The sequence below is a fragment of the Alexandromys fortis genome, unplaced genomic scaffold, assembly GCF_014885135.2.
Source record: "Alexandromys fortis isolate MF-2015 unplaced genomic scaffold, M_Fortis_MF-2015_v1.1 scaffold_260, whole genome shotgun sequence".
Classification (NCBI taxonomy): domain Eukaryota; kingdom Metazoa; phylum Chordata; class Mammalia; order Rodentia; family Cricetidae; genus Alexandromys; species Alexandromys fortis.
The window spans coordinates 1,379,418-1,400,135 of NW_026068136.1; the positions used below are offsets into that span (position 1 = coordinate 1,379,418).

The 20,718-nt window shown below is 44.9% G+C and overlaps 1 protein-coding gene across 2 annotated transcripts in view; it reads left to right on the forward strand.

Moving 5' to 3' along the window:
* The window catches only part of Tmtc1 (transmembrane O-mannosyltransferase targeting cadherins 1), a 250,868-nt gene that overhangs the window by 226,305 nt on the left and 3,845 nt on the right, over nucleotides 1–20,718 (forward strand). Inside the window, exons 20-22 of one of the 2 annotated variants that reach the window (XR_007589318.1) lie at nucleotides 10,834–10,937; nucleotides 11,798–11,898; nucleotides 12,678–12,790. The gene's annotated coding sequence lies outside the window, so the exon portion shown is untranslated. Of the gene's footprint in view, nucleotides 1–10,833; nucleotides 11,899–12,677; nucleotides 12,791–20,718 lie in introns of both variants that reach the window. The other variant, XR_007589317.1, reaches the window with a different exon arrangement.

The window sequence follows — 20,718 nt, forward strand, 5'->3', positions numbered from 1 at the left end:
GCTGTCATCTCCCCTCCTCCAGCTGTCATCTCCCCTCCCCCAGCTGTCATCTCCCCTCCTCCAGCTGTCATCTCCCCCCAGCTGTCATCTCCCCTCCCCCAGCTGTCATCTCCCCCATAGCTCTCTCGCTCTTTTAAAAGGGCTGTTTACAATGGTCCTGCTGCTGTCTTTTGTGGCATGGGGCTCTTGTTTTGAGACAGGGTTTCTCTGTGTAGCTCTAGCTGTCCTGGAACTCATTCTGTAGACCAGGCTGGCCCCAAACTCAGAGATTCACTGTGTCTGCCTCTTAGGTGCTGGGACTAAAAATGTGCAGCACCACACCCAGCTCCTGCGGCTGTCAGGTTTCTTTTGTTTGTCAGACAAAGTCAAGACAGGTGACCTTGCTACATAAAGGGTCAGAGAGTGTTGTCGGGGTTTCTTTCCAGCCCGGTTCCCACAATTGTTAAGTCCCAAAGAAATCACACAGAGGTCTACATTAGTTATAAACTGATTGGCTTTTTATTAGCTCTTATAACTTATATTAGCTCATTATTCTTGTCTATGTTAGCCACATGGCTCGGTACCTTTTTCAGCAAGGCAGTCACATCTTGCTTCTTCTGTGGCTGGATCAGGACTGTAGAGGAATGGGCTTTCCTGTTCCCAGAATTCTCCTGTTCTCATTGACCTGCCACTACCTCATGTCTGGTTGTCCTGCCTATACTTCCTGCCTGGCTACTGACCAATCAGTGTTTATTTAAAATATAATTGACAGAATACAATTGTCCCACACCAAGAGAGTAAGCAGGAAACTGAAACTCTCCTGTCCTTAACACTCTAGTGCTTTGTAAAGTTAAACCAAGAACCAGAAGGTAGAGGGTAGGTGCTGGGGTCTCACACAGTCATACAAGGCATAAGTTCTGTGCTGACACACAGCAGCTAAGTAAATCCTTATGGATGGTGTGCTGTGGTTGTGCTGAGGGAACAGACCTGCCCTCTGTGGCACAGCCATATCTGATAGAAACACCTAAAGTCATAAACTGACATAGCTGCTTGACAAAAATTCAGCAAAGCCTAGATGCATGATGGCTGACATTCCACCTTTGGTTTTTGATCTCCGCCTGCTGCATACTTGGGAGACTTTTATCATTTGCACAATTTGGTGATGCTGGATTGATGGAAATTTTTTTATGAATCATTTATGCCTTCTCCCAGGAGTACTGTGCTTCCTGAACATACTACCCCTCCTGCTTTTAGGGAGATATCCTTATCTACTCGAAAGTCTTCCTTATGCCTTGGAGGTTGTGACGCACATAAAGAAGCCAGAGGTCTCCTTATGAGGCCATGAGATATTCTTGAAACATCTGTTCCTGTTCTCACTCAGGAACAAGATAATCAAAACACAGTAAACTTAAAAGGTCAACAAGATTCAGTGGACCGGAGGAGTTGGTCACAGATTGGGAACCTCTTCTCACTGTACACTCAGATAGTTACGTGGCACACGCAGCAACAAAGGTAGAGCTGGAGGTACCTCCCCCCTACACACAAAGAGACTTACACTGATGGATAAAGAAGGATGGGAAAAGATGATAAAAGAATGAGATGTTGGGACCTCCCTTTCTTAGAAAAGTTAGCTCATGCAGAGCCCCCATGGTGTCTTATGACCAAGGAACAACAGAATGCCAGGATTAGACATATCACAAATTCTATAAAGAGATAATATGTAAACATTGTGTTATGCCAGAAATTGAATAACTGCAACAGCTTTGGCCTGAGGATTTCTCTTGGGCATGCTCACCATTAAGAGTTAATAATACGCTGTTTGGGACGTGGCAGTCTGCCTGGGCTGGCTTGGAGATTTTGTTTTGGTCTAGACTCCTAGTCTATTACAGGCTGTATTAAATTCTTAAAGATTGAGTTATGGGTTTAGTGAGTAAAATTGGTTAAAAAGATAACTGTTTATCAATGATGTCAAAACATGAGGGAAAATGATTGTGAAAGGTAACTGTTTATCAGTGAGGGCTAAAAGATACGCAAGAGGATGTGAAACCCGTGTCCAAAATCAAAACTGATACGATCTGTGTTTGGGAACAGCATGAGTCTATCCCCGCTTACTGAATTCTGTGTAAATAAAGAAACACTCTGGCTACCAGTCAGTCAGGCTGCAAGATTCCCCCGACCATCATGCCTGGCTCTCTCTTTTCTTCCCGACTCCTCCTTGGGGCTGCCTGTCCACTGTCGGGGTTGGGCCCCAGCAACCCTAGCCACCAGCAATAGTAGCTGTGCGGAGGATAGTCCATCATTTTCACAAGAATACGCATGTCAAATCACATTATATGCTTCAAATATGAACAGTTTTCATTACTTCAGAGCTTGAAGATGGCTCTGGGTTTTCCTAAATGGAGAGCTTTACGAATTACTATTTTATAAATATCGAGCTTCCCTTTTGGGGAAACATTGGCACAGAAATAGAAAAGGGTCACGACTGCCTGTTAACTGAAATCGGGTGAATTCCTTTCTCATCCAGTCCTTCATCTCATCTCTTCATACTGGTAATCTTAGTTGGTTACAAATGACTTGAGATTGTGTCAATCCTGGACGTCACTTGTCCACCCGTCTGAGGAGGACCGGGAGGGCACTGCAGCTCTCATGGGAAGCGTGTCTGTCTCACTAGAGGCAGGGCCTGCCCGCATGGATGGTGGGCCATGCAGTATGGTGCCCTGGGCCCTGATGCTTCTACCTGCAGCTGTGACCATGCTGTGCGTTGCCTCCCTTGTGGGACCAGAAAACTGCTAAGTTCCTAGCATACAACGCCCTGGCAGTGAGCTTGAGCTCTGCCTTTCCTCTCCTCTGACTGGGGCTTTGGGGAGCTACTGCTTCCGAAGTTCCTTTCCCATCATCCATCCCATATGGTTTCCATGGAGAAAGCTAGCTCGCGCTGAGAGAGAGCTCTCTCCTGTCTTGGTACCAGCCTTGCCTTCACACCTCTTTATTTTGGTGTTGGGGGCAGGGGTACTGCAATGTGCCCAGCCTCACTGAATCAAGCAAGAAGACACATAGGGGAATCTGATGAGTCCCGGTGTGAGTGATTTCTGCATTCCGCATCCTGATGGACAGGTTTCTCTTTACTTTTGCAGCAGGATCTGTTTGTCAAAGACATATGAGTTTAGCACCTGTTGAGTAGGAGACGTGAATGGGGGGAAACCCCCAAGGCTGCCACTTAGGACTGGTGACATCTGGGGCTGAAGGCTTAACTGTGAATGCGTTCGTGTGTTCTTTCTGTTCACCAAAGGGGGAATCTGGAGGAATACTGGTTTGTAGGAAAACAGGTGACCATGGACTCTCACTGGGATAACTTCTGTGCATCTGGGCTGTGCTCTAAGGTTGATTCCTCTGAAAAAGAACCATGGAAGAATATCATTGTCTCCTGTCCAAGATGTCTGAGTTGGAGGATTTTATCACACAAAACAAAATCACAGGGATAACTTCTTCCTTGTCCCCTATCATGAGCACTGATCTCTCTCTCTCTCTCTCTCTCTCTCTCTCTCTCTCTCTCTCTCTCTCTCTCTCTCACACACACACACACACACACACACTGAGATGTATTTTATTTTATGTGTTTGAGTGTTTTGCCTGTATATTTTTTAAGATTTATCTATTATGTATACAGTCTTCTGCCTGCATGTCTGCCTGCACGCCAGAAGAGGGCACCAGATCTCATTACAGATGGTCGTGAGTCATCATGTGGTTGCTGGGAATTGAATTTAGGATTTCTGAAAGAGCAGCGAGTGTTCTTAACCTCTAGCCATCTCTCCAGTTCCTCACCTATATTTATATATGTGTACCACCTGCTTGCCCGTTGCCCAAGGTCAGAAGAAGGTGTCAGGTCCCCTAGAACTTGAGCTATAGTGATGGCTGTGAATTGCCATGTGGGTGCTGGGAGCTGGACAGGACCCATCTCTCTATATTAGGCAAATTTTACCACATATTGATTTATACTTATTTTGCACATGCCTTTGTACCATAGCTTTTAGTTGTAGGAAGTGTCTGGGTGCCTCATTTTTTAAACCTTTCATCATTTGCTTCATTCCCTTAACCAGGGAAACGCCTTTGATAGCTAACCCTTGAGGCAGATGGAGCTTTTCAACATGCACCTAGTAAGTACACTAATTTATATTAATTCTAGAATAACAAAACTGACCTGTAACGTTCATGCCCTGTCTTTGTGGGAACTTGGGTGCTCATTGTTGCTGCACTCTGCCTCCACGTTACCAACCTTGCAGGCGTCCGGCACTGTGCTCCCCGTGTGAAAGGGGATGGCTGCCATGGGAGATAAGACAGAATCAGAAACTGTTACAGACTCCATTTCCACTGACAGTGTCGGCTAGTGCTCCAAAGATGCAATGCTGAGCCACCTTCCACGAGGCTTTGAACTCACTCTATAGCCAAGACAGGCCTTGAATCTGGGATACTCCCGCCTCAGCATCCAGGCAGCTAGGATTACAGACTTATACTTTCAGGCCTGTCTGTGCATTTGAGTGTTCTGAGCCAGGCTTGGTAGAACAGACTTGTAATCTTGTAGCATGCAGGAGCCTGAGGCAGAACAATTGCAAATTCAAGGCCAACCTGACCTACCTACAGACCAAGAAGAGCATGTCTTTTTTTTTTTTAAGGAATAACTTAAGAACTAAGTTTCTTTGCTGCCAAACAATAATTTAAAGGGTGACTTTGAAAATAAAATTGAATCTTCCTATTAGAGCGCATAACAGGCAATGACCATGATAACGGCCTCCATTATGAAGACATTAGCATCTGCAATGCACTCGATAACTGCTACTGTCTGAAGAAAGGACATCTCGAAACCCATGACTGGCTTGGTGTCACCATGCGAGACAAGGAAATGAGGGTGTTTATGGCCAGAACCAAGGTCCCCGCCTGTGTTCAGGAACCTGCTTTGAATAAAGTGCTGAAAAATAACGTCAGGGGCTTTTCACCGAAGTAAGTGTGTAAGGGTTAGCCTGCAGTCAGAAGTGCTTCTGTATGTGCGGCTGCCGGTGATTCGGTCCCTAGATAGTTCATTCTTTCATATGTGAAATTTTAATAGCTACCGACTCCTTGACTTTTTAAAAGATTTGTTTAGTTGTTTTGTGTGTATGAATATTTTGCCTGCATGTATGTTTGCAGAAAACTATGTTTGATATCTTAGAGGGTCAGAAGAAGGCATCAGGTCCCCCGGAACTGGAGTTAGGGTTGTGAGCTGCCATGTGGGTGCTGGGAACTGAAACCACAGCCCCTCCAAGAGCAGCCATGGCTCTTAACCACTGTGACATTCTCCAGCCGTAGATTCAAGTGTTTGGCATCATTTATTGCAATGAAAAGCATTAAAATCTTAAGTTTATAGGTAGAATAACTTTCACAAAGTAGATACCCATGTAATTGACCCTTGGGTCATAAGTCAAAGCCCCAACCTGTTGAAATAGGAGCGGCAGGGCTGAGTCCCCAGCATCCCGGCTGCCTGCTAGCTTATGCCCGAAATAACAACACACAAACTGTATTCATTTAAACACCGCTTGGTCCGGCTAGTTCCAGCTTCTTATTGGCTAGCTCTTACATATTATTCTAACCCATTTCTAATAATGTGTGTAAGCACCCCAAGGTGCGCTTACCGGGAAGATTCTAACCTATGTCCATGTTGGGTCGGAGCTTCATCGCGTGTGCCTCAGAGAGCAGAGCTATCAGGAGAGCTGAGCATGGCGTCTCTGCTCCAGAGAGCAGAGCTGTCGGGTCTCTCTCCGGGAGCAGAGCAGAGTCTGACCTCACTTCCTCTTCCTCCCAGAATTCTATTCTGTTTACTCCTCCCACCTATGCTTTAACCTATCAGGGCCAGCCAAGCAGTTTCTTTATTGCTCAATGACCTTCCTCCATCACCGACCTGAATAGTCCCTGCCTGCCCCTGCAACTTGTCACTCCCCAGGAAGGAGCCAAGTGCCCTGGATCCTAACACCATGGGTGAGTTTTGCCTATCTGGGAACTGAAGACTCTTTAACCCATTTCTGAGTTCTTGGGACTTGATAACATGTGATCTGAGATGCAGCCCTGTCGGATACTGTTTGGAGACTAGACTGGGTGGTAGCAAACCTAGACCACAAGCTATCTCATCTTTGATGAGGCTTTTTCTCATACATTCTTAATACTCTTGTCAAATAAGCCTGATATTTTTCCTTCTCAATCTAAAAATAGTCTGGTGACATTTATGAAGGTCTCCAAAGACATTTATGGCTGGAACACGACAGTGTGGAGCGAGGATTGTTGGCCCACGAGAACGAGGAGCAAAGGCTGGCCTGCAAACACGGCCCCCATGCTTCTCACATCAGAGCTTCACTGGGATAACCTCCTGGGTAGCCGGTGGTGCCCAAAGTTTGGATCCACTGAGAAAGAACCACGGAAAGACATCAACTGATATTTTTGCAAGATGTCTGAGCTGGTAAAGATGATCACAGGGGAGAAAATGCTTCCTTCCTTGTTCCACATCTCAAGGTGGCTCTGCTAGGCTCTGCTGGAATCTGAACTAAGCTTTAGAACAAAGGAAACTTGATTGATTTAAATTCTTGACCCAACATATATAAACATGTCTCACAACTTGTGAGCATTGATGTGTTTCATTTTAACACAGACTGGATCTTGTATTAAAAAAAAAGTTACGTTTTTCTGTGCTGATGAGGGATTAAAAGAGCCCTTGAAACTGGATTCTTCTTCTTTTTTATTTGGCACCCCCCTCCAACTTCTTACACTTGGTCTTGTTCATTTTGCTTGGCATTGTGTGGAAATAAGGGTGGCTCTGGAGTTCATCTTGTTAAGTAGATGTAGAATCCAGATCCACAATATGTGTGGCTGCAGTAACCCAAACCGCAGCTCTCAGACAGCGGCTGCAGTAACCCAGGCCTGCAGCTCTCAGACAGTGGCTGCAGTAACCCAGGCCTGCAGCTACAGTAACGCGGGCCTGCATCTCTCAGACAGCAACTGCAGTAACCTGGACCTGCAGCTCTCAGACAGGGGCTACAGTAACTCAGGTCTGCAGCTCTCAGACAGCAGCTGCAGTAACCCAGGTCTGCAGCTCTCAGACAGTGGCTGCACTAACCCAGATCTGCAGCTCTCAGACAGCTGCTGCAGTAACCCAGGTCTGCAGCTCTCAGACAGTGGCTGCAATAACCCAGGTGTGCACACTCTTAGATAGAGGCTGCTTTTGTGCTGACTACACATTGTCTTCAGCTTTTCATGGTGTTTTAAATACATCCTCCAAACAAACACAGATCCTGCCTAACTTCAGAAAAAGAATAGAAGCAAAACAGCAGTTGCCTGCATTCTGCAGATAATAACTGTGCAGGCCACCCACCGTGCAGGTCACCCACCACTGTGCAGGTGGCTCACCATGCAGGTGACCCACTGACTCCTCTAGAGAGTATTCTGGAAAATGCATGCAAGGTTTTGGGTTAGTACTTTTCTTTGGAAAACCATAACCATGAATTCCTTCTGGTTGGTAGGCGCTAGAGGAAGAGAGAGTCTTTGTAATCATCTAGCAATGGTTTCCAGGTAGAGACACAGCTTTTGTAGGCAAAAATCCTTCAGCTGTGAATAGGTGCTTGGTTGTCTGAGAAGTGCACAGAATGTTTTAAACTCCCACCAGAGTGACGGCCTCGGCTCTCTGGGGGACGTTCTGGGTTAAGGTTCTGGGCATGAAATGACAGCGACTGTTACTGGAATCACCTCTGCTCTTAATTCTCCCATTGCTGTTGTCTTCACCTAGGAGTTTGGATTTTAGTCAAAATCTAGTAGCGAATGGAAGGCTAGGTGTCTGCAATCAACGTGGAAGATGGAAGTTCTGCAGTCCACCAGCCTTGTTTCACAAGTGCCTGTCTTCCTGTTCACCCCTTCCACCTCTCCCCAACCCACACTCACACTCTACTCCAGATGGTGACGAGAAGGAGCAGAAGAAAACTGAAAAAGCCTGTGGGTGTGGTGGAGGCAGGAGGATCACTTCAGGTTCAAGGTCAACCAGAGATACATAGAGACCCCCGTCTCAAAACAAAGAAAACCAAAGAGTATGTAAAACCCCCTGGACTTTGGCAGGAAGCCAGACGTGCCTGTGAACAGAGCAAGCTGAAAAGTCAGAGATGTCCCAGTATGTTGAGCAAATTCTCCTTTGCCAGACTTTAACCTTGGGTTCTAAATCTAATCATTTCTCCCAGTGAAATAATTGGCTGCCTATTTGATTGGGGCTTTAGGGAGTGTGTCTTCAGTTGCAGTCGAACCCTGAGCAGCTGTCCTGGTTTCCTTTCTGTTACCCCTGACAAGAAATAACTTTGGAGAGTCCCAGCCCTGGCCTCCACTGGTCAAGGGAGGACTCCTTAGCAGCCAATCGAAACACAAACCGAGAGCACCGGAGCTGCCTGCTTGCCTGTCTCCCTCTCCTCTCCCACGAGCAGGATCCAGTCCACGGGATGGCGCCACCCACGTTCAGAGTGGGTCTTCTCAACTCAGTTAACCATCAGGCGAGTCCCCCGCACCAAGACAGCAGAGATGATCTACACAATCCCTCAGGTGAGGCTCTCGCCTCAGATGAGTCTAGGCTATGGTGAGGTGACGCTTACACTTCCCAGCACAGGGGCACATGTGGAAATCCACTGTGTCACATCTAAGGAAGAATCGAATTTCAGTGTGATTTAAGTTTTACCACTATAATCCTTTCAAGAAATCAAAAACAGGGCAAATGAAATGTAATGAACTCTTTTCAGTTTTACACAAGAGCCTGTATCCAATTGGAATAAGGACTGACCCTTGCCCTAGAAGCCCGGATCACTGATGCTCGTGACAAACACCCACTGTTCCCTTCCTTTACATGAGCCCTTGACTTTTGTACACTCTGAATTCCAGGCTGTAGCTGAAGCCAAGCTGCCAGCCCAGAGCTTCTTGCTGATTACACCCCCACTGGGTTACAGAGAAGAGCTGGGCTGTTTGTGGTTGCTCAGAGCTGTACCAGGAATCGGGAAATCTTTCCGGCGTGCATGCCCTACCCTGGGTCTTACACATGATTGACATTCAGTTCTATCTGGAAAGGGAACCATAGTGAGCAAGGGTGGCAGGTAACCAGCTTTCCTGGAACTAAGATTTATTTTTGCTCTGAGCATTTTCTAGGAAAGCAGCTCATGCATGATTAAAAATGAGTTCTGAGGGAGGCAGGAGCAGGAGGACCAGGAATTTAAGACCACGCTCTGCTGCTACAGTGGACCGAAGACCAGCCTGTGTTATAAGAGCACAGAAAGTCTTTACTTAGGAGTATTCAAGACGTTTATTTGGGCTTTTTTTTTTCAAGCCTATTATTGCTTTTAAAATAAAACTTGACAAAGAAATAGGTACTAACAGTAGAACAGGGAGGAGGAAGAGAAGAGGCCCCAACTTCCAACAGAATCTGGCCAGGATGCCAGAAGAGACCATATCAGAAGATGGCTAAAAAGGGAGCAAAGAGGAAAGGCAGGGGCATTGAATGAAAACAAATTAAAATCACAAAAGACTTTACAATTGGTATGATCTAAAAAGGTTGCTCAGCATACCCAGTCCCCATTCTCCAGATAAGGGGCAGCGTGTTTCTGTCCAAACACACAGGCCCCCAATTAAAGGTTTTCAGCTCAGTCAGAGAACTGAAATAATGTAGCTGATGGAGAAACTTGGATACAGTTGCAGATACTTTTGTGAGCCAGGGGTGAGAACCTGATTCAGAAGTACACAAAGGTCAGGAAATAGCTCCGAGGCTGAGGTTGGTTTCTAAGTACAGCAGGCACTGACATGTGGGCATTGTTCACCAGACTGTACTGTGGCGTGCTTGGCTCTCGATCAGATCACTTCTCTCCTCCTAGAACACCTCGAATCTTAAAGACACAAGAATGAAAGTATTGCTGCCATGAGGGCTGGCCTCCAGCAGCTCAGAGGAGGAGGTGGATCCACAGAGTAGGTGAACTAATCACTCAGCTTGAATTTTCCATCTGAGGGAGTAGAACTTAACTCTTTGGGGCTGGCGAAAAAGGGATGCACACACACACAACACACATAACAACACAAATGCACACACATACACACACATGCACACACATGTGTGCACAGACAGACACATCTCCAACATGTCAGGATCTCACCTAGGGTGCTGATGAATGGCAAAGCCTTAGTATGTCAGAGAAACTGAAGAGGAGATGCAGGCAAACACTGGACAGACAGACAGACAGACAGACACACAGGACTTTTCTGAGGGCCAAAGCTTAGTTCTTCATTTTATTATTCTTTCTGTCGTTTGTTCTACTTTACTACTTTTCTGTTTGTCCTTCCACCCGGGTGTTTTCCGTCTCTCGTGTCTTTATCTTTTGCCTTACAGCTTATATGCCCCAGCAAAATCTTTGAAGCAGTATAAAAATTACAGTGCGGTTACATTTTGTTTTTTAAGTGAATGGTTACAATGAGTACAACTAAAAAGCATGTTTTTCATATCCCTTGCATGATTAAACATTTTACGTATTACAGGTAAAAAACAAGTTGTCCCAAGAACCCACATGCACTCATATCCAAGTAACTTGTTATAGATTAACAGAGTGTAAGCAAGCAAGGTATTTTTCCCGCCACTTCTCTTGCTGGCAGGCTGCATTTTGTGTGCTAAGAAGACCAAATATTTTATTTTTGTCTCAAAAGGTAATCCTATTCAAAAAAACTTAAAGGAATCACAAATCTAAACTTTCATATATGAAAGGCAACAAGTCAGCTCTACTTTAAATCCTCAGGGTGCATACCACTCATCGACAGTTTTTTATATATCAGGAAGCTGGTGGCAGAAACAGGTACAAGGAATTCATCATCACCTTTGATCACCGATCCATCCTAGCAAGAAAGCCAGACTGCCATTGTTTTGTTCCCTGACCTCAGTGAGTCCTTTGTTCGATTATTAAAGGTATATCTTTATAAACTTTAAATTGTTCTCCAAGATCTTCTACCTCAAAAGCATTAACAGAAACATCTTAACCTAATCTTACTAACAATCTACATGTCTAAATTCTTTCTAGGTGGGGGTTGAATCGTTAATCTGCTCCAGCAGCAATGCTTGGAAAAATCACTGTTATTGTAGGTACGAGTAACACTGCCCAGTAAGGGGCTAGACACCCCTGAGAGTTTTCTTACAACCTATAGACTATGAGGGATGTGGTGACCAGGAAGGCAACAATCGGAGCTGTGCTGAATAACAGCATGAAGTCCTCATCCTCGGGGCTTTGCCTCTCCAAGGCTCACCCAGCCGTGTTCCACGAATTCCAGTGCTGCCTGCTGGTCCCCTTGTGGGACCCCCGACATGAAAGGGTTATGGGTTCTTTGTGGTTTCAGAGAGTCACTGAGGCTGGGTATTCTGTAGTGGGGAAGTTCCTACGTCAATGAAGGCCTGGGAGGTCAGGAGACCCTAAGAGGCCATTGAATAAGACTATAAAAACTAAAGTCTTGGTTAGTAGAGAACCTAAAATATTAGAGATGCCAGGGCCATGAGATCTGCCAAGAAAATCTGTACAGAGGAGATGTGTGTTGCGGGCAGCAAAGCTGGTGGGGGTTAAGCCATAGGAATTTGAAATTAAAGTCCCAGACGTCAGACACGATGTTACAACATTTGGTATATGCTCTGATGGGTTTTGGTCTTGTTTTGGTCCAGTATTTCCTATACCCAATTTCTTCCTTTTGGAACGGTAAAATACATATTCTGTGCTGTATGTTAGAAGTACATTGTCTACTTTTTACTTTACAGGGAGTTACAATGAAAGGTTCTCTGAGTGTCAGAAGAAGCATTAGAATTTGGACTTTCAATCTATGTCGTGGCCATGAAAGACGACTCAGTGGATTGCTAAGGTTGTACTAAATACATTTGCACTATGATGTGGACATGAGCCTATGTGCACCATGGAGGAGGATGTGGTGGTTAGACTGAGAAATAACCTCTGTAGTCTAGAGCATTTGAACGTTTGGTCCCCAGGCAGTACCCTGTTTGGGGAGGTTTCCGGGGCACAGCCTTGCTGTAGGAAGGACATCGTTGAGAGTGGGTTTTGTGCTTCATCTCTCTGCTGTGTTTCTGTAGTTGAGATGTGAGCACTCAGCTTCCCCCTGCGGCTATTGTGTTTGGGCTATGGTGTTTTGTCACAGCAACAGAAACACTAATACACATATGCACATACAGAATAAATAAATGGAAATTTAAACTATCCCATTGCCAACTGATAGTACTCTCTGTATATTAGAGTCTCATACAGAAATAAGTTTCCTGGGAAATATGTCTCTTTTTTCTATATTGCCTATTGAAAACTCTGACTTTGCTGAAAATACCCTGTAATTTTCTAACCTAGCATTTCTGCGCTATGAAATTGTCAGTTAGAACCTTATAGAATTGTTGTGTCTCTTCAGATTATTGCTAGCAGACCTGCATGGCTGTGATGGAAATATTACCTCGTCCATTCTCTGTGCAACATGCTGTATTACAAAATGCCAGGATTCTCCCTGTAGGAGCTAACTTTTCACTCAAGAGTCGCATTAGTTTCTTACTGTTTTAAGGAAATATCTGATCACTCTTCAACTCGAATTTCAATGTCAGTGACTCAAATATGCCAACTAATGCTTTTCTTCTTTCTCCTTAGCTCCCTCTCCCTGTAGACATCTGTGGAGCAGCCACTGTGGGCCAGGTACCCACCAAATGGCCCCCAGCTTCTCTTCTGACCAAAGTTAAAGTATAACAAGGAGATGAGACATGGTAAGACACATTGGGATATATGTTAGATGGACACACCAAAGGGCGTGGAGTGAGCAGGGAGGGAGGGCTCAGGGGTGAGGGCTGAGAGCTGTATGTGAGCAGGGAGGAAGATACGGGTATAAGGGCCACAACGACATATGAGTTGTGAATCAGCAAGCATCTTTCTGACATTTAAGTGTAATAAAGTAATACTCAAGTACTGTGAGAAACTCCCAAGTCTTTCCAAGGTCGGCATGCATCGGGAGCTAAGAAGCTGCACTGGTTTCACAGCCCAGGTTTCATCTGACAAGAATCACCACCTTCACCAGCCACGCTCCAACCTCACTCTCTCTGTCACCAGCCACACTCCAACCTCACTCTCATTCACCAGCCACATTCCAACCTCACTCTCATTCACCAGCCACGCTCCAACCTCACTCTCATTCACCAGCCACGCTCCAACCTCACTTTCTCATTCACCAGCCATGCTCCAACCTCACTCTCATTCAGCAGCCACGCTCCAACTTCACTCTTATTCACCAGCCACGCTCGATCATCACTCTCATTCACCAGCCACGCTCCAATCTCACTCTCTCATTCAGCAGCCACACTCCAACCCCACTCTCATTCAACAGCCACGCTCCAACCTCATTCTCATTCAGCAGCCACGCTCCAACCTCACTCTCGTTCACCAGCCACGTTCCAACCTCACTCTCACTCACCAGCTATGCTCCAACCTAATGTTTCCATAGTTAGTTTTTAAAATGTATTTCGACCTTTTCTTTTTATGTAAACATAAAGAAAACTCTGATACAGTGATAATAAATTGCCCAGAGCAAATCAGCCGCTAAGAGTTAAACCCTCTATCTTCAGATTTGTATGAAATATCCCTCTAGGAAAAGCTTCATATATCTTCAGGGTTGGGGGGGGGGGTACCTCATTCTGTAAAGTGCCTGCCTTCCTTGCAAGCATCAAGCCCTGTGCTTGGTCCCTAACACACACATAAAAAGTCAGTGTGGTGGCCACACACCTGTAATTTCAATGCTGGGGGGCAGAGGCAGGCAGATCTACTTGACCAGCTCCAGGCCAGTGAGCAGTCAGAAGGCAAGGAGAACTGCTTTATCCCATGATAAACCTGTCATAAAACACTGACAACTGAAACTAATATATGAAAAGGGCAGGTGACTGGCAACAAACTAGAAGGGACGGGCCCAAGGACACTGGAGACTGTTACATCCGTTCTATTGCATCAGAGATATACATCACTAGGTATAGCAGACCATAAAACAGGGGATCAAAGAGCAAATATTTTCCATGTCATTAAAAATGGGAAAATGTGAGTTATTTTATATAAAAGAAATAAAAATCAATAATTGCCTAGGTAATTAAAATTTTTCTTCAACAGAAAAAAATTGAACAAGGAAACCTTGGGTTTTCAACAGTTCTGAAAAAATTATTTAAAGGATTGATATAGGAATCTTGTAAATCAATGCTGAAAAAGCTTGAATCTATAAAGATTGTATTCTCCAGATGCCATCAATATCATATTGATCAGATTTAAAGTTAAACCAGAGATTCAAACCTTTTATCTTTTGATTCTTTACCCAGTAGATGGCCAACTGTTGACTAGCAGGGCCTTTGAAAGCGAATAACCCACAGAATTAGCCATTATCCTCTTCTGATAGCAGTGTGTATTCAGGTACCAGTTATTACACAATCTAGACTGAATCTCTTGGGCAGAGGGAGTTTGCCTGCTCAGCATGCAGGAGCTCCCTGCCACCTGGTTTCATAGTCAGCATCTTCCAAACAAGCAAGCAAAGGCTTCAAGTGAATCTCCAGCTTTGTTTCTTATTGCGGTGAGATTGATCCTCCGCCTGTCTCTTCTCAAGGTCAAAATAGGATCATTGGCTCTAAACTGTGAAAAGATTGGGCATGATCAGTGGCTTGGGTGTGGTCAGTGAGTGTGGTCAGTTTAGTAGTGGCTTATAATACGAAGCAGATTTGAATAACCAATCCTACAAACCACCCTTGACTATGACCATAATCTACCTCTAGCTATTTCTAATACAAAACATTAGCGATTATTTCAGATTGGAGAGTTCGTAAAATAAAAATCTTTATGAGCCAAGACATAGCTCATGGCAGAGTCCTTCCCTGACATGCAGTTGCCCTGGGTTCCACCCCCAGAACCAAATAAATTTGGTGTGGTGGTATATGCCTGTAATTTCAGGATCTGGGGATGTAGGGGCAGGAGGACCAGAAGTTAAAGGCCAGAGTTCAGATCAGCGTGGGCTACATGAGACAATGAGACTATGAAAAACAAGTGTGTGTGATGAAGGAGGGTCATCTTTCTATCTCTTGTTTCGTTGGTTAAGTAATAAAGAAACTGCTTGGCCTCTGATAGGGTAGAATTTAGATAGGCGGAGTAAACAGAACAGAATGCTGGGAGAAAGAAGCTGAGTCAGGGAGTCGCCATGATTCTCCCACTCCAGACAGATGCAGGTTAAGATCTTCCCTGGTAAGCCACCTCGTGGGCTACACAGATTATTAGAAATGGGTTAGAGTAATATGTAAGAGCTAGCCAATAAGAGGCTGGAACTAATGGGCCAAGCAGTGTTTAAAAGAATACAGTTTCGGTGTAATTATTTCAGGGTAAAGCTAGCCGGGTGGCGGGAAGCAGCCCGCCGCTCCTATTACGTGTGTGTGTGTGTGTGTGTGTGTGCGTGAGTGTGCGTGCATGTGTGAATGTGTGTAAAATCTCAAAAGAAAATTAAAAATCCCTGTTTTTGACTTATCCAAATAGGAAAAAAAGTCCAGTAACCATTAGGTACTAGGCAGACAGAGGCAATCACATGTGTTTACAGAAGATGAGGACATAGGAAGGTTTTAAACCTTCAAACAGCAGCCAGTGAGTCCTTGAGGGTTTTTTTTTTTCCTTCTTAGATTAGACCCTCCAGAGAGACAGGAACCAGCTAGAATCACCAAACCCCTCGATTTCCCGATTTCAGGTGACCTGAAGTAAGCCCTGTTTACTGTAATAAACTCTCCCCTCAGCCGATTCCTTAGGCCCATGTTTCTGAACAGAATCCTCAGCCCCCACTCTCTGGGCATGCTCGTGAATGGGCTGTGCTGCAGGCAAAGGGGAGCCTTTCCTTGGAGGATGGAGATGTTTCCCGGCACAAGAAGCAGAAGAGGCTTGCCTTATACTCAGGAGACGTGAAGGGCTCCATCGGAAAACTCTCAAATCAGATCAATGCTTTCAGGGAAGTAGCAGTTACAAAATCAATACACTGAATCAGTGGCTTCTCCCCTACACACTGGTAACTGCTGAAAGGAGATCCAGGACAGCAATCCTATTCATAAAAAACTCAGAGTAAACAAACAACAGGAAAAACAGCCTGAGCTGTTGACTGTGCTTGTCTGATAGTTCAGTTTTTGTGGGTAATCTAGAAGTAAGTCTGAAAGCCAGTTTGGTAAATGTGAGCAGGGCAAGGGCATTCTTCATGAGACAAAACAGTTGGGCCACTTATTTTCAAGTGAGGTAAAACATAAGCCTACATATTCTTGGCTACTTAAATCCTTATGAAAAGCAATGTATTTGGGTCTAGTCATGAGCTTATACCAGTTCCTGACACATCGCTTTCTTCCTTGGCTTTCATTAACAAGCAAGATCACTGACATTTCACATTCTAAATAATACCTTTAATTCTGGATACAAAGACTAGAGATTGTTTCAAGATGTAGGTTTAAGGAGATGACAAGGAAAGGACCAGTAAGGAGAAAGTCATAAAGAAGGTTGTAAGTACGAGGCTTTGGATGAGGAAGGACCGTGTACTGAAGGTAAACTTTTATTCTGAAGTAGAATGACCAAAAGACACGACACCACTGTTTATCTATCATGATGAAGCTACTTCTGAGAGCCGTCTTCCTGCCCCACCATGCTTCTGAGTGTGGGTCTAGAAACTAACCTTCCTCATAGGGGGGAGACAGCTTTGAAGCGCTTCCACAACAGGGATGTCGAAGCCAAGAGATGTGGCTACACTAGAAAATTAAAGGAAATGAAGGTCCTTTGGGGAGTCACCCTTCAGCCATTCCAGGTAACTGTGATGAAGACACTATCACAGGTGAGTGCCCCGAGACCCTGGCATGAGGCTCCCCAGTCGCCCCAGAGCTGGGATGAACCAGTGTGTTTTGTGAGCATCAACACTGGAAAAGAAATTATCAAAGTCCCTAGGATGGAGAGGGAGCAGGGATATATGACTTCTATCAGATTTTTTTTTTTTACATACAAATGAAGACTGACAAAGTCTAAGGTCTATCTCATTCCCTTTATGATGGTTCTGATTTTTTTTTCAAGAAGCCCTGGGTTATTTTTGATATATCTAAAGAGAAAGTTGGGATTTTTACTCAACATTGGAGCCACATTTTCTGTGTTGACTGTTACAAGGTATCCTATGGAGGTGGGTGTGTGAGAAAAGGGGAGACTGGATGGTCCAGCGAGTCACTGAAGTAGGCGGAAAGGTTTCAAAACACCCACTTCTGGTGGTTCCAGTGTGCCCCAGTCCACTAGCAGGAAGAAATCTATTAGAAAAACTAAGAGCGGCTGTAACTCTCCAGTAGGATAGGAAGGAAACCCCACCAGCTGTCATTCCATCCCCATGACAAAGCACTTGAGATGATCAGGGAAAAGGATTGATTTTGGCTCTTGGTTTTAGAGGCCGCAGTCCAGGGTCCCTTTAAGCTTGTGGTGGATTCTTGCATGGGGGCAAGGTGGTGGGACCAGGCTTTGATTTCTTCTATTGGGTCCCATCTCCTAAATGGTCCCACCATCTCCTGTGTGCCTGAGTGTGCACAATGCACCAGACATGTGCATGTTTGTGTGTATGTGTGTGTATGCGTGTGTGTGTGTATGCGTGTGTGTGTGTGTGTGTTCTGTGATCAGGAGGGAGTTTCCCAAGGTGAGGCTCATTTGTTGTACTTGGATGTGCTGGCCTCTGAGATTTCCCCAAATGTAGAAAGCTCAATTGTATGGTTTGTGATAGTGGGGTAGTGGGGGTGAGAGCTGCTCTTGAGTTCTCCCCTTAAAAAATAAAAAATAAATCTTAAAAAAGAAATAAAGACAGTCCCTCCAGGTTAACTTTTCTTATGTGACTTCTTAATCAGCTTCCCAGTTAAAGGACTTCCCAGCCATATAATTCTCTGCTTACACAGGCATCACGAGACATTTATTAAGTGTTTTACTCTAGTCGGAATTCATTAACTTTATCCTGTTTCCCCTAGCCACCTCATAATTAAATCTTCTAAAAATGAAATTAGGTTAATTTAATGTGGCATGTTAAGGATCCCGTGCTGGCTTCTCGTGACCACCGAGTCTTTCTCGTACTGAGAAACCATCTGCCTAGCATTTTGCTTTTACATTTTGCTGAAGTTTACTTTTATCCTACAAATACTCATGATCCATTGTAAACATCAGTTGGTTTAGTCCCCTTTGAGTATTATATTACATTGTAATCTCAAAAAATTATGTAAAAGAAAACCAGGACAGAGCAGGAGGTTAAGGAACGTGCCCCAGGCCACAGGTTTTAAAGAGTGGCAGAGATTGTGACCCATACTTGGCTCAGCCAGTGGCTATGAATCAACCCCCAGACTGCCTTACACTGTAGGGAGGGGAGGGGAGCCCCGCCCACCAGAGCAGAGGTAGTGAGACCAGCAGTTTAGCCGGTAGCACAGGGATGAAAGACAAGGCCTGAAGGTCAGAAACGACTGGGAACCACTAGGGAGCTGTCAAGATGCTGACACAGCTGGGTGTTCTCTGATGCTTCCCTCGATACACACAAAACAGCAAAAATTAACAAGTGGAATTTTACAAAACTAATGTTAAAAAGTCTTTATGTACAACAAAGAATGATCAACATCACCAATGAAGGAGAATGCCAGTTGATATTCACCTGACAAAGAGCTATCTCTAGAATGCATAAGTAACTCCAAACAAACTATAAATATATAAAAAAATCCAAGTAAAGCAATTAAAATGGAGCAACAGCCAGGTGTGGTGGGTGTGGTGGTGCAAATCTGCAGCCAATCTCTTTGGAAACAGTCGGAAAGATCATCATGGTGACTTGAGGCCAGCCTGGACTACACACAAGTTCCAACCACTCCAGGTACCTTTTATCAGCCCAGAAAAGCACTGACTGCATTTATTTCCGGTATCAATTCTAAACTTGCTTTGAAAACTCAGCGTTGTTTTAAGGATTAAGAGTTTATGGGTGTTGCATGAACCCTAATTGGTCTTATTAATAAAAATCTGGAGTCAGATATCAGAGTAAATGCTGAAAGACAGAGAAGTACAGGAGCCAGCCGCTAGAGAGACTTCTCACCTCTACCAAATCTTCAGACGGAAAGGGCAAGATCCTGTCTCCACAAATCCTCAGACTGCATTCTCTGAGCTCTTGTCTCCTCCCTCCTTATATTCCTATCTCCCCCAGCCATATCTCTTCCTGTCTCCACCTCCCTAGACCTGGGATTAAAGGTGTGGGATCCCAAGTGCTGGGATCTCCTTTGTGTGAGATCTTTGTATCTTTCTTTAGGCAGAGACTGCTCTTCTGTTTCCCAGCCATACAGACCCGATTAATCACACAGAAACTATGTCATTCCAACACTGACCAATGTCTCAGGTAGATTTCTAGCTAGCTCTTACATCTTAAATCAACCTATTTCTAGTATCTCTGTATCGCCACAAGGTTCCAGTGTGTCCTTCTCCTTCAGCAGCTACACGGTATCTCTCACCTTGACTCCACCTATTCTTCCCCCCCCCCCCCCCCCCCCCCCCCCCCCCCCCCCCCCCCCCCCGCCCCAAATTTCCCACCTGGATTTACTCTTCTAAGCCATTGGCTAAAACAGCTTTATTTGTTAACCAATAAAACAATGACCAATTTTGTGTAGCCCACAGTGGCCTTGAAATCACAGAGATCTGTCTGTCTCTGTTTCCCGAGTCCTGGTGTGTGCCACCACTGCCTGGCTTCTATGGCTAACTAGTGTGGCTAGCTTCACACACTGCTCTTCAGGCAAGCTTTATTTGTTAGCTCACAAACAAAATATCACCACATATGGGCTACTGTGTTTTGCTGCTGTGGAGTATTTTATATTTCTTCTCTGCATTTCTGTAATGGATATTTGAACCACAGCTTTTTGCAAATATTAATGTTTATATATACATATGTATATAACTATATATATATAAATATATAAGTATATATATATATATTTCTCAGTCTAGTGGTTCATGATTAAATCATTTTCTTCTGTGATACTGGTCTCTATCCTGTTTGCGTCCTAGAATCACACAAGGGTTTTAAATATGCCCCGGATATTTACACCTGACTGTAGGCATCTCAGAAATAATAATCTTGGGTGTACCCCAGAGAAACAGTTGAGTCTAAGTACTCTGATGTCTTCAGTCCACCCAGGCTGAATTACCCAAAGCCAGGGTCCCTAATCATAGCTGCCCAGCAGCAGCACAGCCTGCCACAGAGACACCTTCCACTTAGGAGGACAGGAAAGACTTGGGTTCAGACGTGTCACCAGTGAGACCCAGAGCTGTGGGGACCTCTGTGGTTCCTACTTCTAGGCCACTACAGCAGACTGAGCTGCTTAACTGCTTTTGGAAGATGATCTTTGGTTCCACCACTACCTGAAACTTCTGCCAGCAAAGCAGGGCTCAAGCCTCTGGTAGGGGCACATGGGACCCACAATCTGCGGTCACATACGGATTTTTACTGGAGCCCAGGGCTAGGTCTGCTACAGAGAGCCTGGGCCCCTGGGAGGAACAGGGTCAAAGCTCAGAGACAGAACCTTAGCCTGGCTCTGACATCAGAGGCCTGTGAGCTGGAACAGCTGTGGCGCACACTCCCCTTCCAGAACAGAGACTGTGGGACTGCTGCATCCCATCT